This window comes from Mesocricetus auratus, unplaced genomic scaffold, assembly GCF_017639785.1.
Source record: "Mesocricetus auratus isolate SY011 unplaced genomic scaffold, BCM_Maur_2.0 Super-Scaffold_100037, whole genome shotgun sequence".
Taxonomy (NCBI): domain Eukaryota; kingdom Metazoa; phylum Chordata; class Mammalia; order Rodentia; family Cricetidae; genus Mesocricetus; species Mesocricetus auratus.
In genome coordinates, this window is record NW_024429215.1 from 4,139,392 (window position 1) to 4,153,463 (window position 14,072).

Here is a 14,072-nt window from a genome sequence, read left to right on the forward strand (position 1 = left end):
ATACTTAGTGTGGAGAGTGACTAAGCAGAGAGGGGATCTCAGTGTATATTTGGTGAGCAATTTTTCATGACGAATGTGTACAGCATTGTTAATGGGTACTTACTGGTCATTGTAGCAGCTTCTTAGCATAATCTATTCAAACTATTTGCTTATTCATACAAATTAATTTCTTTTATTGCCTTTGATTCTTTTTATTTTATGATATATTCTGGAACTGACATTCTACAACATGAAAAACTTACTAATAAATGTATCTGTGCTCTAGGCTTTGTCTTCTAACTTTTGATTTGTATATTTTCCATGAATGTACTTTATTAAATGTATCTGTTCCCCTAACCCCCTGGGCAAGGAAGAGGCTCTATCTGCACCCACCTGAAGAAGGGATGGGAAGGAGACAATACAGAACCATACTAAGCAACAGTAAAACAAACATGACAGCGCCAGATTCTACAGGTTCCACAACAGCAAGATTCCAACATTAAAATGTAAATGAAGCAGAAGAGAATGACCTTAAAAACACCTTCATGAAAATGATAGAGGCTCTCAAAGAGGATATAGGAACATCCCTCAAAGAAATGGAAGAAAAAACAAACCAAAAAAAGACAAGAAGTGCAACAAATGGATGAAAAGACAAATCAAATATTACAAGAAACACTTCTAACAGTGCAAGGGTTGAAAACTGAAATAGAGACAATAAAAAAACACAGTCTGAAGGAAGGCTGGAAATAGAAAAGCGGGGCAAATGGTAAGGAACTACAGATGCAAGCACAACCAACAAAATACAAGAGATGGAAGAGAGAATTTCAGGTGTTGAAGATGCACTAGAAGAAAGAGATTTATTGACCAAAGAAAATCTTAAGTACAACAAGTTCCTAACACAAAATATACAGGAAATATGGGACACCATGAAAAGATCAAACCTAAGAATAATAGGGATAGCCGGGCATTGGTGGCGCACGCCTTTAATACCAGCACTCGGCAGGCAGACGCAGGTGGATCTCTGTAAGTTCGAGTCCAGCCTAGTCTACAGACCCAATTCCAGGACAGTCTACAAAACATTACACAGAAACCCTGTCTCAAAAAAGCAAAAAAAAAAACAAAAACAAAAACAAAAACAAAAAACAAAAATGGATAATAGGGATAGAAGAAAGTGAAGAAAACCACCTCAAAGGGGCAGAAAACATATTCAACAAAATCATAGGAGGAAACTTTCCCAACCTAAAGAAAGACATGACAATGAAGGTACAAGAAGCCTACAGAACACCAAATAGAGTGGACCAAAAAAAGTCCCCTTGTCACATAATAAAGACCATAAACATACAGAATAAATAAAGAATATTAAGAGCAACTTAGGAAAAATGTAAAGTAATATATAAAGCAAACCTGATCAACAAAGCAACATCTAGAGGCATCACCATTCATGACTTCAAGCTCTATTATAGAGATATAGTCCTGAAAACAGCTTGGTATTGGTACAAAAATACACAGATCGAACAATGGAATCAAATTGAACACCCTGAGATTAATCCACAAACCTATGAATAGCAGATTTTCCACAAAGAAGCTAAAATTATACAATTTAAAAAAGATAGCATTATCAACAAATGGTGCTGGCATAAGTGAATATTGGCATGTAGAAGACTGCAAATATATCCATGTTTATCCCCATGCACCAAATTTAAGTCCAAATGGATCAAAGACCTCAACATAAATGAACATGTTAGAAGAGAAAGTGGAAGATACCCTTGAACGAACTGGTACAGGAGTATGCTTCCTCAACATAACACCAGTAGCACAAACGCTGAGATTGACAATTAATAAATGGGACCTCCTGAAACTGAGTAGCTCTGTAAGGTAAAGGTCAAAGTCAGCAAGACAAAAAGGTAACCCACAGATTGGGAAAAGAAATTCAGTAACCCCACATTTGACATTGGGTTGATCTCCAAAATCTACAAAGAACTTAAGAAGCAAGTCTCCAAAACACCAAAGGGTCCAATTAAAAATTGGGGGGGGGAAAGGACTCTGCCATTAGCATGTGGCACTCTAAAGACGCATATGGATGTGGTAATGAAAGGGCAGAACTGCGTCGCTAACCATACACACTTTTGGGCATGGCTAGGGGCGTGTATGGAGGAAGGAATAAAAGAAGGAACAGCAGTGTGCTCGCCACTTTTCCAGCTTCCAGTTCAGTGGTGGGAAACTGCTCAACTCAACAGGGTTGCTCATTTCTCTCTTGTAATTTCTACAGTAAACATTTACCTATACCCTCAAGTATGCCATTTATCATTGCAACATCAGGGGGCTAAACTAAATACAGAATTCTCGATAGAGGAGTCTAAAATGTCTGAGAGACACTTCAGAAATCCTTATCCATTAGGGAAATGCAAATCAAAACAACCCTGAGATATCAATTTACTCTTGTCAGAATGGCTAAAATCAAAAATTCCAATGACAGTTTATGCTGGATAGGTTGTGGAGAAAGGGGAACACCCCTTCACTGCTGGTGGCAGTGCTGACTCATACAGCCACTTTGAAAATCAGTATGAAGACTCCTCAGGAAAATGGGAATCAGTCAACCACAAGACCCAGCAATTCCACTCTTAGGCATATACCCAAAAGATGTACATTCATACAACAAGTATGTCTGTTCTACTATGTTCATAGCAGCATTATATGTTATAGATAGATCCTGGAAGCAAACTAGATGCCCCTCAACTGAAGAGTGGATAGAGAAAATGGTACATTTACACAATGGAGTACTATTCAGCGGAAAAAAACAATGGAATCTTGAAATTTTCAGGCAAATTGATAGCACCAGAAGAAATCATTCTGAGTGAGGTAACCCAGTCATAAAAAGACAAACATGGTATGTACTCATCATATATGGATTTTAGACATGGATCAGGGGAATGTCAGCCTACAATCCCAGTGCCAATAACTCTGGGAAACAGGGAGGTTCCCAAGAGATATGCATGATATCCCAGAGAAATGGAATGAGGCAAGCTCCTGAGCAGATGGGGAATATAGGGGGGGAGAAACCAGGAAAAAGAGAGAGGGAGAAGAAGGGAAAAGAACGCATGGGGGAGCAGGAAGGTTTAGTTGGGGTAAGAATAGAGGAGAGCAGGATGAGAGATACATAATAGATGGAATCCTTATAGGTTTGAGGACAGAGTTGGCACTGGTGAGATTTCCAGACATCTACAAGGATAACACCAACTGGCAAACTAAGCATTAGTGCAGAGACTACTAATGTCTATTAATATAGCCAATCCCTGATGATAATGTTGATGACTACCTCATATGCCATCCTAGAATGGAAGCAGAGACAGATACCCATAGCTAAACAATGAACTGAATCCCTGGAACCCAGTCACAGAGATGGAGGAGTTATGATCAAAGGGGTCAAGATCTTTCTGGTGAAACCCATAAAGACAGCTGAACGGACAAGGGGGAGTGCTTGAACCCCAGACAGGTGGCTCAGTGGTCAACAGGGAACTGATCCAGCCTCCACCAATGCATTGTCAGTGAGGAGGCCTCAGAAATCTCTGAGGCCTTGGGTTGTGGAGTGTAGGTTTCCCCAGGAGTCTCCTGGGCCCTACCATGCTGTCTGAATATCCAAATAGCACACAGGACACTATTAACTGTGAAGCTGTTGGCCATTTGCTTGGTTTCTTACTGACTAGCTCTGACTTAAGTATTTAACACATAATTGTTAATCTAAGTATTTCTCTTACCAGAGATAATGGTCTGGACCTCTTACTCCTCTGGTGGATTACATCATATCTGACTGCCTCTCTTTCCCAGAATTCTCCTTGACTCCTAGTCCCACCTATCTTGCTTCCCTTTTAGCCAACAGTGCTTTATTTAACAACCAATAAAAGAGACTGATTTACAGAATGACATCTCCCATCATTGGGTAGTAGTAGATCAGTGTTCACCATGGCATACAAATGAACTTTGGGACTCCATTCCACATAGAGGGATGCTCTCTCAGCCTAGACACATTGTTAAGGCCATAGGTCCTCCCCGAATGAAATGACACATTCTGGAGATCCCCCTAAGGAGGGCCTCACCCTCCCTGGGGAATGATGTAGGGATTGGGCCAAGGGCTGGGGGCGCTATTGGAGGGACAAGGGAGGAGGAGTGGGAGAGGGAGCTGGGATTGACAGGCAAAGCATGCATGTTTCTAACTTAAATAAAAACATATATTGAAAGGAAAAAAGAAACACACCTCCAACCTCAAATACAGACATTACCTCAGAGTTATGTGTTGGGAAGATTTTCCAATTAATTAGACCCAAGAAACAAGTGGGGGTAGCAATCCTAATTTCTAACAAATTAGACTTTAAAATAAAAGAGATGAAGGAGGTCATTTCTTACTCATCACAGGAGAAATCCGCCAAAATGAAATTTCAGTTCTTAACATCTGTGCCCCAAATACAAAGGCAACCACATTTGCAAAAGAAACTTTCTTAAAACTCAAATCACATATAAAGCTGCACACACTTACAGTGGCAGACTTCAACACCCCATTCTCACCACTAGACAGGAATACCAGACAGAAACTTAACAAAGAAACTAATAGAAGTTATGACCTGGCGATTAACTGTTCCTCTCTTTCCCAGAATCCTCGTTTCCTTGTCCCACCTATCTTGCTTCCCTATTAGCCAACAGTGTTTTAGTCAACAACCAATAAGATAAACACATACACAGAAGGACTTCCCCCATCAGCAGACTGCTTTCTGTCTTCCCTGAATGTAGCTATAAAGCACCTACTTTTCAGAGGCTCCCTAAGCCTATACAATCTGCCTGTGTTGAGTCCCTTTAACAGCACCTGGTATTGCTATTGCAGTAATCCTAGAACAGTCAGCAAATACAAATATTCCTTACTGTAGTTGACTCCAACTGTTTCTTTAAAGTCTTTGGACAAGAAATCTTAAGGATAAACAAATGGTGTCAGCACATGTTGCATGAGAATCATTTCCTGGGATAATGCAAATCCATCTACTCACTAAACTAAAAACACACAACAGAAACTAATGTGGATGATAGTAATGTTCACCTTGTTGACCCATTGAGCTTCACCAGGATTACATACAATAATATGAGGAAGGAAACATTTACAGGGACAAAAGAGACTCAAAGATAATTGACATCATGAAACTCTAAATTACACAGATACTACTCAAGAGGAACACAATCTGCACTTGCATGTACAACCACAGGATAAAGGATGTCCTATCCTGTTGAATCAAATTGCATTAACCCAAAACACTTATGGAAATTGAATAATGAATAATAGTACCACTCCTGGGGAAATTAGAAATTAAAAGAAATTTAAGACTTCCTAGAATTCAGTGAAAATGAAGATACAATAAACCCAAACTTATGGGACACTTTGAAAGTGTACTAAGGAAATTCATAGCACTAAGTGCTAATATGAAAAAACTGGAGAATAGTCACACTAGAGAATTAACAACACAACTGAAAGCTCTAGAACAAAAAGAAGCACAAGCACCTAGGAGGAGAAGATGCCAGGAAATAATCAAATTGAGGGCTGAAATCAATAAAATTGAAACAAAGAAAACAATACAAAGAATCGATGTAACAAAGAATTGGTTCTTTCAGAAATCAACAAGATAGGCAAACCTCTATCCAAACTAACCAAAAGGCAGAGAGAGAACATGCAAAGTAACAAAATCAGAAATGAAAAGGGGGTCATAACAACAGGCACTGAGAAAATCCAGAGAATCTTCAGGTCATATTTTGAAAACTTGTACACCACAAAATTTGAAAATTTAAAGGAAATGGACAATTTTCTGGATAGATATCACCTACCAAAATTAGATCAAGAGCAGGTAAGCAATCTAAACCAACCTATAATCCCTACTGAAATAGAAACACTCATCAAAAGCCTCCCACCCAAAAAAGTCCAGGCCCAGATAGTTTCAGTACAGTCATTCAGAAAAGAATTTATTCCAATGTGCCTCAATCTGTTTCATACAATAGTAGTAGGACCTTCATTGCCAAACTCTTTTTATGAGGGTACAATTACCTTGGTAGCCAAGCCATAGAAAGACACAACTAAGAAAGAGAACTACAGACCAATTTCCCTCATGAATATTGATACAATAATACTCAAATTATCACATCAAATCCAAGAACATATCAGAAAATTCATCCACCCTGATCAAGTAGGCTTCATCCCAGGGATGCAGGGATGGTTCAACATGAAAATCTATCAATGTAATTCACTATATAAACAGACTCTAAAAGAAAAACCACATGATCATCTCATTAGATGCTGAAGAAGCCTTTAAAACAATCCAACACCCCTTCACGATAATGGTACTAGAGAGACGAGGTATAACAGGAACATACCTGAACATAATAAAAGTAATATATAGTAAACCAACAGCTAACATCAACCTAAATGGAGAGAATCTCAATTCAATTCTTCTAAAATCAGGAATAAGACAAGGCTCTCCAGTCTCTCCACATCTCTTCAATATTGTACCTGAAGATCTAGCTAGAGGAATAAGACAAGAAAAGGAGATCAAGGGGATACAAACCAGAAAGGAAGAAGTCAAACTTTCACTATTTGTAGATGACAGGATAGTTTACATAAGTGACCTAAAAAACTCTACACAGAAACTCCTACAGCATGTAAACACCTTCAGCAAAGTGCCAGGATACAAGATTAACTTAAAATAAGTCAGTAGTCCTATTATCTACAGATGATAAATAGGCTGAGAAAGAAATCAGAGAAACATCACCCCTTACAATAGCCCCAAACGAAATAAAATATCCAGGGATATTGTTAACAAAAAAGTGAAAGACATTTATGACAAAAACTTTGAGCCTTTAAAAGAAACAAATTAAAGAAGATACGAGAAACTTGAAATTATCTCCCATGCTTTTGGATAGGTAGGATCAACATAGTAAAAATGGCAATCTTGCCAAAAGCAATCTACAGATTCAACACAACCCCCAACAAAATACTGGCACAATTCTTCACAGACCTTGAAAGAACAAAAATCAACTTTATATGGAAAACAAACAACCCAGGATTGGCAAAACAACCCTGTATAATAAAGGAACTTACAGGGACATCACCCTCCCTGACATCAAGATCTATTACAGAGGTATAATCCTGAAGACAGCTTGGTATTGGCAGGAGTGGCGAGGGACTGAGGTAATGGTAGAAGCAGTACATGAAATTGGTTTTGCCAGATTCCATTTCAGTCGAAACGTTTCTAGAGAATTCCACTGAGGATAATATCAGAATGTTCCTATAGTGGGTGATGGAAGATGGTATGTGAATATAAATACACAGAGATAATAGAATTTTATCCATTTCCCATCACTGATTTTCTCTTCACACACTAATAAAATTTCTCACCAGCTGGAAGGTGGTACTGCACGCCTTTAATCCCAGCAATCAGGAGACATAGTCTGGCGGGGTTCTTTGAGTTCAGACCTGCCTGATCTACAAGAGATAGTTCTAGGACAGACTCCAAAGCTCCACAAGAAACCCTTTTTAAAAAAAAAAACAACTTTTCATTGTTATACTCCCAATATATTGTTTTTGTTTGTTTGTTTTGTTTGTTGGTTTGTTTTCTGTGTGTGAAAATTTACAAGGAAGATTAAAGACTCTACCCTGGCTTGTTTAAGTTTAGATGGAAGATGAAATTATGTACCAGGGATATTTGTCAATGTACATTAAGGTTCTATAATTATAGATAGGTGGGACTGAGGAATTGACTTTCATTACCAGGATACTTGACTACTAAATACAAATTTTTCTTTTCATGGGACAATTGATGCTGGTTTACTGGAGCTACATAATTAGTGGTGATTATGTTGAGACCACAATCATTGAGCTGAAATCTTCTGGGTAGTGTTTCCTGAGAGCACAGTGAAACTGTATTCCAGAGGAAGTCATGCTTGTAAGTCATGCTGGCAGCCAGAGTTGGTAATTTGTAAGATTCACCCAGGTAATATTGTTGGTGAAGATCTGAAAAGGTCATGGAAAACAGCAGATGCTTGTCACTGTGTGAGGCCACAAAAGACCATTGGTTAAAGGCCCAGTGGCATTTAAAAGTCCCACACTGCAGGGGTCATGCAAAGATTTTGAGGCTTAGCACCATGATGAGAGCCTATGAGAGACTATTGTTGATAGCATAGCCCAGTTAATGAGAGAATCACCAGCTTTTTGGAAATGCTAGTATGATTGATTGGATGACCAGCAGAGAAACAGCAGGAGCAGCAGAGTGGAGCCAGTTGGATCCTAAAGAACATGTATTGTGAGCTCCAAAGAGTAGAGGAGAAGAGACCAAGTTGTTTTCATGAGTCCAGAGGGTTGTGAGTGGATCCAAAATAGTTGGGCCTTGAGTTACTTATACAGGCATGTCTGATCTGGTCTACATATCTGGAACAATATCATAATGTACAATTTATCTAGTCCAACTTCAAAAGACCCCAACAGTCTTTCACAGTCTCAACAATGTTTTAAAATCCAAAGTTCAAAGGCTCTTAACTGCAATTATCAAATCAAAGAGTACATCACATACTTCAAGCATATAATGGCATGGGCTGTGTGATGCCATTTTTAAACACTTGGAAGGGAACATTGTGAGGAAATGCTGCACAAATGGAAGACTGAACACCAGCTGGACAATCTCCCAATTTTGCATCACCGAGTCTGATGTCAAATCACTCCTCATCTCCAACTCCATTCAGTTTTGTTGACTGGAACACACTTCTTTGTCTTAGGTTGGTAAGGGTAGTATGGGCGTTGGTGAAGAATCCCCCCGATTTGATGCCAGTTAATCATTCCAGTTCCCTGTTCATGGCTTTTTATAGCACCAATAATACATTGGGAATGGCTGCTGCCAATGAGAGATTAAAAGGTCAGAAACTAAACATTCTGAGTTTACCCCTCGTAAAGGGGAATCTCTGTTTTATTAAAAATATTTAATATTTCCTGGATTAAATCATCAGTTCTGACACTGAGGTCAGGAAAGGAAGGGGAACCTGAGAGATTGCCCTCAGTTTGAGGTTGGATTGAGTAAATCTTAAGGCTTTTGCATAGGGAAAATACTGAGTTAGAGGATGGACTGAAAATTCGTGAATCGCCGGGCGGTGGTGGTGCAGGCATTTAAGTGATCACTCCTTTAATCTGAGTACTGCTTTAATCCCAGCACATCTTTAATCCCAGCACACCTTTAATCTCAGCACTCTGGAGGCAGAGGCAGCTGGATCTCTTGAGTTCAAGGCCAGGCTGGTCTACAGAGCCAGTTCCAGGGCAGCTTCAAAAACAATACAGAGCTCTTGTCTCCTCCCACCTTATATTTCTCTCTCATCCGCCATGCCTCATGCATCTCCACCTCCCTAGAGCTGGGTTTAAAGGAGTGTGACTCGCAACTTCTGGAATTAAACGTGTGAGCCACCAGTACCTGACTCTTATAGACAGAATCAATATCATGTAGTCCAGGATGGACTTGAACTCACAGTTATCTACCTGCCTTTGTTTCAGGAGGGCTGGGATTAAAGATGTCTGCCATCACTTCATGGCCTCAATGGCTTTCTAGTGCCTATCGCTTCACCCTGATCTCCAGGCAAACTTTATTTTGTAAACCACAAGCAATATATTCCAACATCCGAGTACTTTACCATTTAGACTATCACATTCTAACCTCTGACCCACATGTATGCATAGCCATATTTAATGAGAAATTCATTCAGTGGGACCACAAAATTCCCCACAATCTTTCATAGTCTTAACACAGTTTTAGTGTGTGAAGTCTATCCAAGTCTCAAGGCAATCTCTTCAATGTAACATGCTCAAAAACAAAAATATTGTTTCAACATGAAATGGAAAGGAATACACATTACCACTCCAAAATGGAGGTAAAGTTTCATAGTGAGAAAAAATTTTAAAGTAAGGCCAAAGAAAAGGTGGGGAAGTCAATATCTTCTTAGTCCATATTCAGTGCAGTAGACTTAGAAGGTCTTTCCATTCCTGCTGTGTTGGGCTAGCTTTATTGCCTTTCTGCAGCACTTCTATACAATTACCTCAGAGACCTGGCATCTCCAACAAATTGGAGTCTTCAAGGCCTTCCAGGATTCACCATCACAATTCCAGACAATGGCTCTCTCTGGCCTCACAGGAACTCCTTTGCCACCTGCCTAAACTCAGTTGTTTTTCTTGACTGAAGTAAAACATTTCCCTTTCCTTGGCACTGTTTTTGATGATATCATCAGCTCCAGAAATCAACACAGATACTGACTATGGTAGGGCTATGGACACAGACATGGTCCTCAGCAGCATCCCAGGCACAGATGACACCATGGCACGGCCAATGGAAAGCAACTTGGCCACTTAGCATTCCACTTAGACCACGGACATCTATGTGGCCATGTTGTTACCATGGGCCACAGGCATTATTGGCCCTAATTGTGGAGGAAGATGTACAGAGATTTGTCCCCAGGCAGCAGCCCAGATTTGGGTGTGACCATGGTACCTGGTAGCATCTAAGGCCACTCTAATTGGTAAGGCTCCAGTGGCAGTGTGGCAAACACACACCAACATGGCCCAAGGTCCCAGCCAATACCCCAGATATTGCATTGTATTTTGTGGTATTGGATGTAATGGATATCAAGCCAGATGCTGAGGACTGTAGGGCCATGGAACCAGACATATCTCCCGGCTTCAGTCCATGACCAGATGTCTCCCAGTGGGAGGAGTGGCCACCCTGATCAATATGGCCCATCTAGTACCATGGTCCATGATCCACAACTGGGGATCCCCATGGTCTTTTTGGCAACATGGGGCTTTGACATCAACAGAGTGAATTTTGGGCCTAGGGAATTGGCATTCACAGTGAGCTTTGAAGATAGTAATCACATGAAGAAATTATACAGATTTTATTGTATCAGAAAATGTACTTTATTGAGTTTTCCAATAATGGGTGAAATGTTAACATTTACTAAGGTTACTTTTTACTGCCCATTAATTTTCCATGAAGGTGCCAGCAATCAAGAATGTAAACACAGTATTCAGAAATGTGTCTTCATGGGCTGCGTTATTTTGTTAACAGTTTATATCAAGGCAATCTCAGTAAGCTTGCTGTGGGAGGAAATCAGGCCGCATTGTTTTTATAATGGGAAAACTCACTATAGATTAAAACATGTTTAGAAAGCATCACTTGAATTACTAAGATCACTCACCTGTATCAGGATAATCTCCTTTGTTTCATGCGAAGCATTTTGCCCATGAACATATGGAAAAAGTGTTTTTGTTGTGGTTGTTGTTGCCTACAGAGTTGTAACTGCACTTCTTTGAAGAGTTGTCAGCATGCCATGAGTCTGCATTCAGGTCTTTGAACTTAAATTTCCTTCCTCGGAATTGCAGCACTCTGGTGCCTGTGGGAGATCTGAACTCTCTCTTATTGCTCCTTATTGCTCCTGGGATAATATCTCTTCCTGCTTCCTAGGTCTGTGTGATTGAGTCTCACATCTCACAATGTAAAGTATAATTCAGAGAGGAAAAGAGATATTTTTATTTATTACCATCTCCAGGAAAGATTTCTTGTTTAGTTTTTACTTAAATTAAAAACCATCCTAGTTTTCCCACCTGTCCCAGTTCCCTCTCCGTCCCTTCCTTCTGTTCCCTCCACTTTCACCCATTCCACACCCCATCCACTCTTCAGGGAGGGTGAGACCTCCCTTGGGGGAATCTTCAAAGTGTTTCCCATCACCTGGGGCAAGACCTAGGTCCTTCCCCTTGTACCTAGGCATAGAGAGTGTTGTTCCATAGGGAATGGGCTCCCAAAGCATGTTTGTGAACTAGGGTTAAAGGCTGTTTGCACTGCCCACACACCCAGTTGACATCAGGGGGCCTGGTTTGCTCCTATGATGGTTCTCCAGCTGTCAGTCTGGGGTCCTTGCACTCTCACTTCGTCAGGTAAGTTGTTTGGGTGTTTTTCTCCAGCATGGCCTTGACCCCTTTGCTAATCATTCCTCCCTCTGTATAACTGGATTCCAGGATTCAGCTCAGTGCTTAGCTGAGAATCTCTGCTTTTGCTTCCATCAGCTACTGGATGAAGGCTCTAGGATGGCATATAAAGTAGTCTTCAATCTCATTATAGGGGAAAGCCATTTAAGGCTGCCTCTCCACTATTGCTTATGTTCCTGGCAAGATCTTTATTGCATGCAGTCTTACTATTCCATCCTTCTTCTTTTACCCTGTTCATTTATAGTCCTATTTAGAAACTAGGTTCCTAGCTGGGCAGTGGTGGTGCATGCCTTTAATCCCAGCACTCGCGAGGCAGAGGCAGGCGGATCTCTGTGAGTTCAAGCTGGGCTGGACCGATAGCCTCCAAAACAATACAGAGAAATCCTGTCTCGAAAAACCAAAAACAAAAAAAAAAAAAAAAGAAAAGAAACTAGGTTCCTGTGTCTACATGTCTGTGTATTGCTCCTGATGTCACTCTTTAGGTTTCACGCATCACTGAATTGGTCCAAGTTTCATTCTTTTATTTGAGCATAATTATTTTCACATATGATTAATTGATGAGGCCTTCTGTTTTAACATACGTTTTAAGTGTTTTGGTGAAATTCAGATACTCACAGCTCCTTGGGAAGGTTCTGTATCTGCTGTTTTTAAAGCGTGGATTTTCTTCTTTCCTGTTCCTCCCACGGTTCTATTGTTTGTGTGGCATTGGTGAAATCATAGGTGGGAAGAATCAGTGTCAAGATATTCCCTGACATTGTTCTGTACTCTTAGGGTGTTTTTCGTTCCTTAGCTGTCTCCTGATTACTATTGTGAGCAAAATTAGTGTATTAATTTTCAAAGTCATACTCCTTATTTTTCTGATCCCATGCTTTGTCAACTCATCTGTTAGAAACATAAGATTTGATCCATATGTATGGATTTTTTTCTCTATGGCTGTGTAGGTAACTGTCACTCAATCTGTGAGTGTGCTAGTTATCAATCCCAGTAATAATGGTTGCATATTTCATAACAAGTTGCTTGATGAGATGCTGAGGTCAGCACCAGGTTATGGTGTGAAAATAGTCTTGTAAAAGCACTGTGAGCACTTACACATGTAGCATAATATCATGTGTGTATCCTCTCTTACGGGCCGTCTCCATTCCAGTTATAGGCTTTTGGCCAGGTTTCCAATTTTTTGCAAATATTTCTTTTTGTGGATCAGTTCAAAAATCCAAACAGAATGCATTCCGTTACATAGAAAAATGTCTTCCCAATAGGACACTGCTTTTGGAAGCAAAGGGAAGCAACAAGCCAGCTGCATGCCAAAACTCTCATTCTTCAGTTCATTCAGTTAAACAGAGTGTTTGATATACATATATTTCTCTGTACGCCTCTAAGTCTCCTCAGCATCCCAACAACACAGAGAGAAACAGATTATGACCATGTCTTTTCAGTTTGTTCAATAGATTTTGTGATTGTTTTCATATGCAGAAACTGTTCTGTAAGTAACAAACTACATAGAATCATTTATACTACTTGGGTTCAAGGAGAGGGTGTTGCTTACAAAAAAAGGAAAGCACATCTTTGCTGACCAGCCTACTGCTGATAGATTCTGGGAGCTCTTTTGTTCCTGTGTCTACCAGTCAGTATAGGGACATACTGTGCCTGGCAGGTTGGTGTTGTGTCATAGAGTGTCCACATCTGAGTAAGGTCATTGACAAGTCTTCTCCCCCACAAATGCATACAACACCTGGAGCACTTTGAATGCTAGCAATAGGGATCTAACATATTTTTTAAACACTCTGCTGGTCCTAGGGCATTTACCCTTTTCTCATTCTTAACTTGCTGATATATAAATCACAAGCTGATTTAGAACTTGAGTTTTGTGGCTTATTTCAAAGATTATCAGAATAGTTGTTTCCCATAGAATATCTGTAATTGTTTATATTCAGTTTTCTGTTACTAACAGTTTGGGATAAATTATTTAAGGCTCTAAAATGGACATTTTTCTCTTGTGTTGGTAACAATTGACTCCATGTACTGAGTTAATTTGCAAAGAGTAGATTACCACTCT

General features: G+C 39.9%; 1 protein-coding gene across 1 annotated transcript in view; it reads left to right on the plus strand.

Annotated features, from left to right (window-relative positions):
- The window catches only part of LOC101825891 (zinc finger protein 260-like), a 41,951-nt gene that overhangs the window by 15,955 nt on the left and 11,924 nt on the right, over positions 1–14,072 (plus strand). The gene's annotated exons all lie outside the window — the stretch shown is intronic.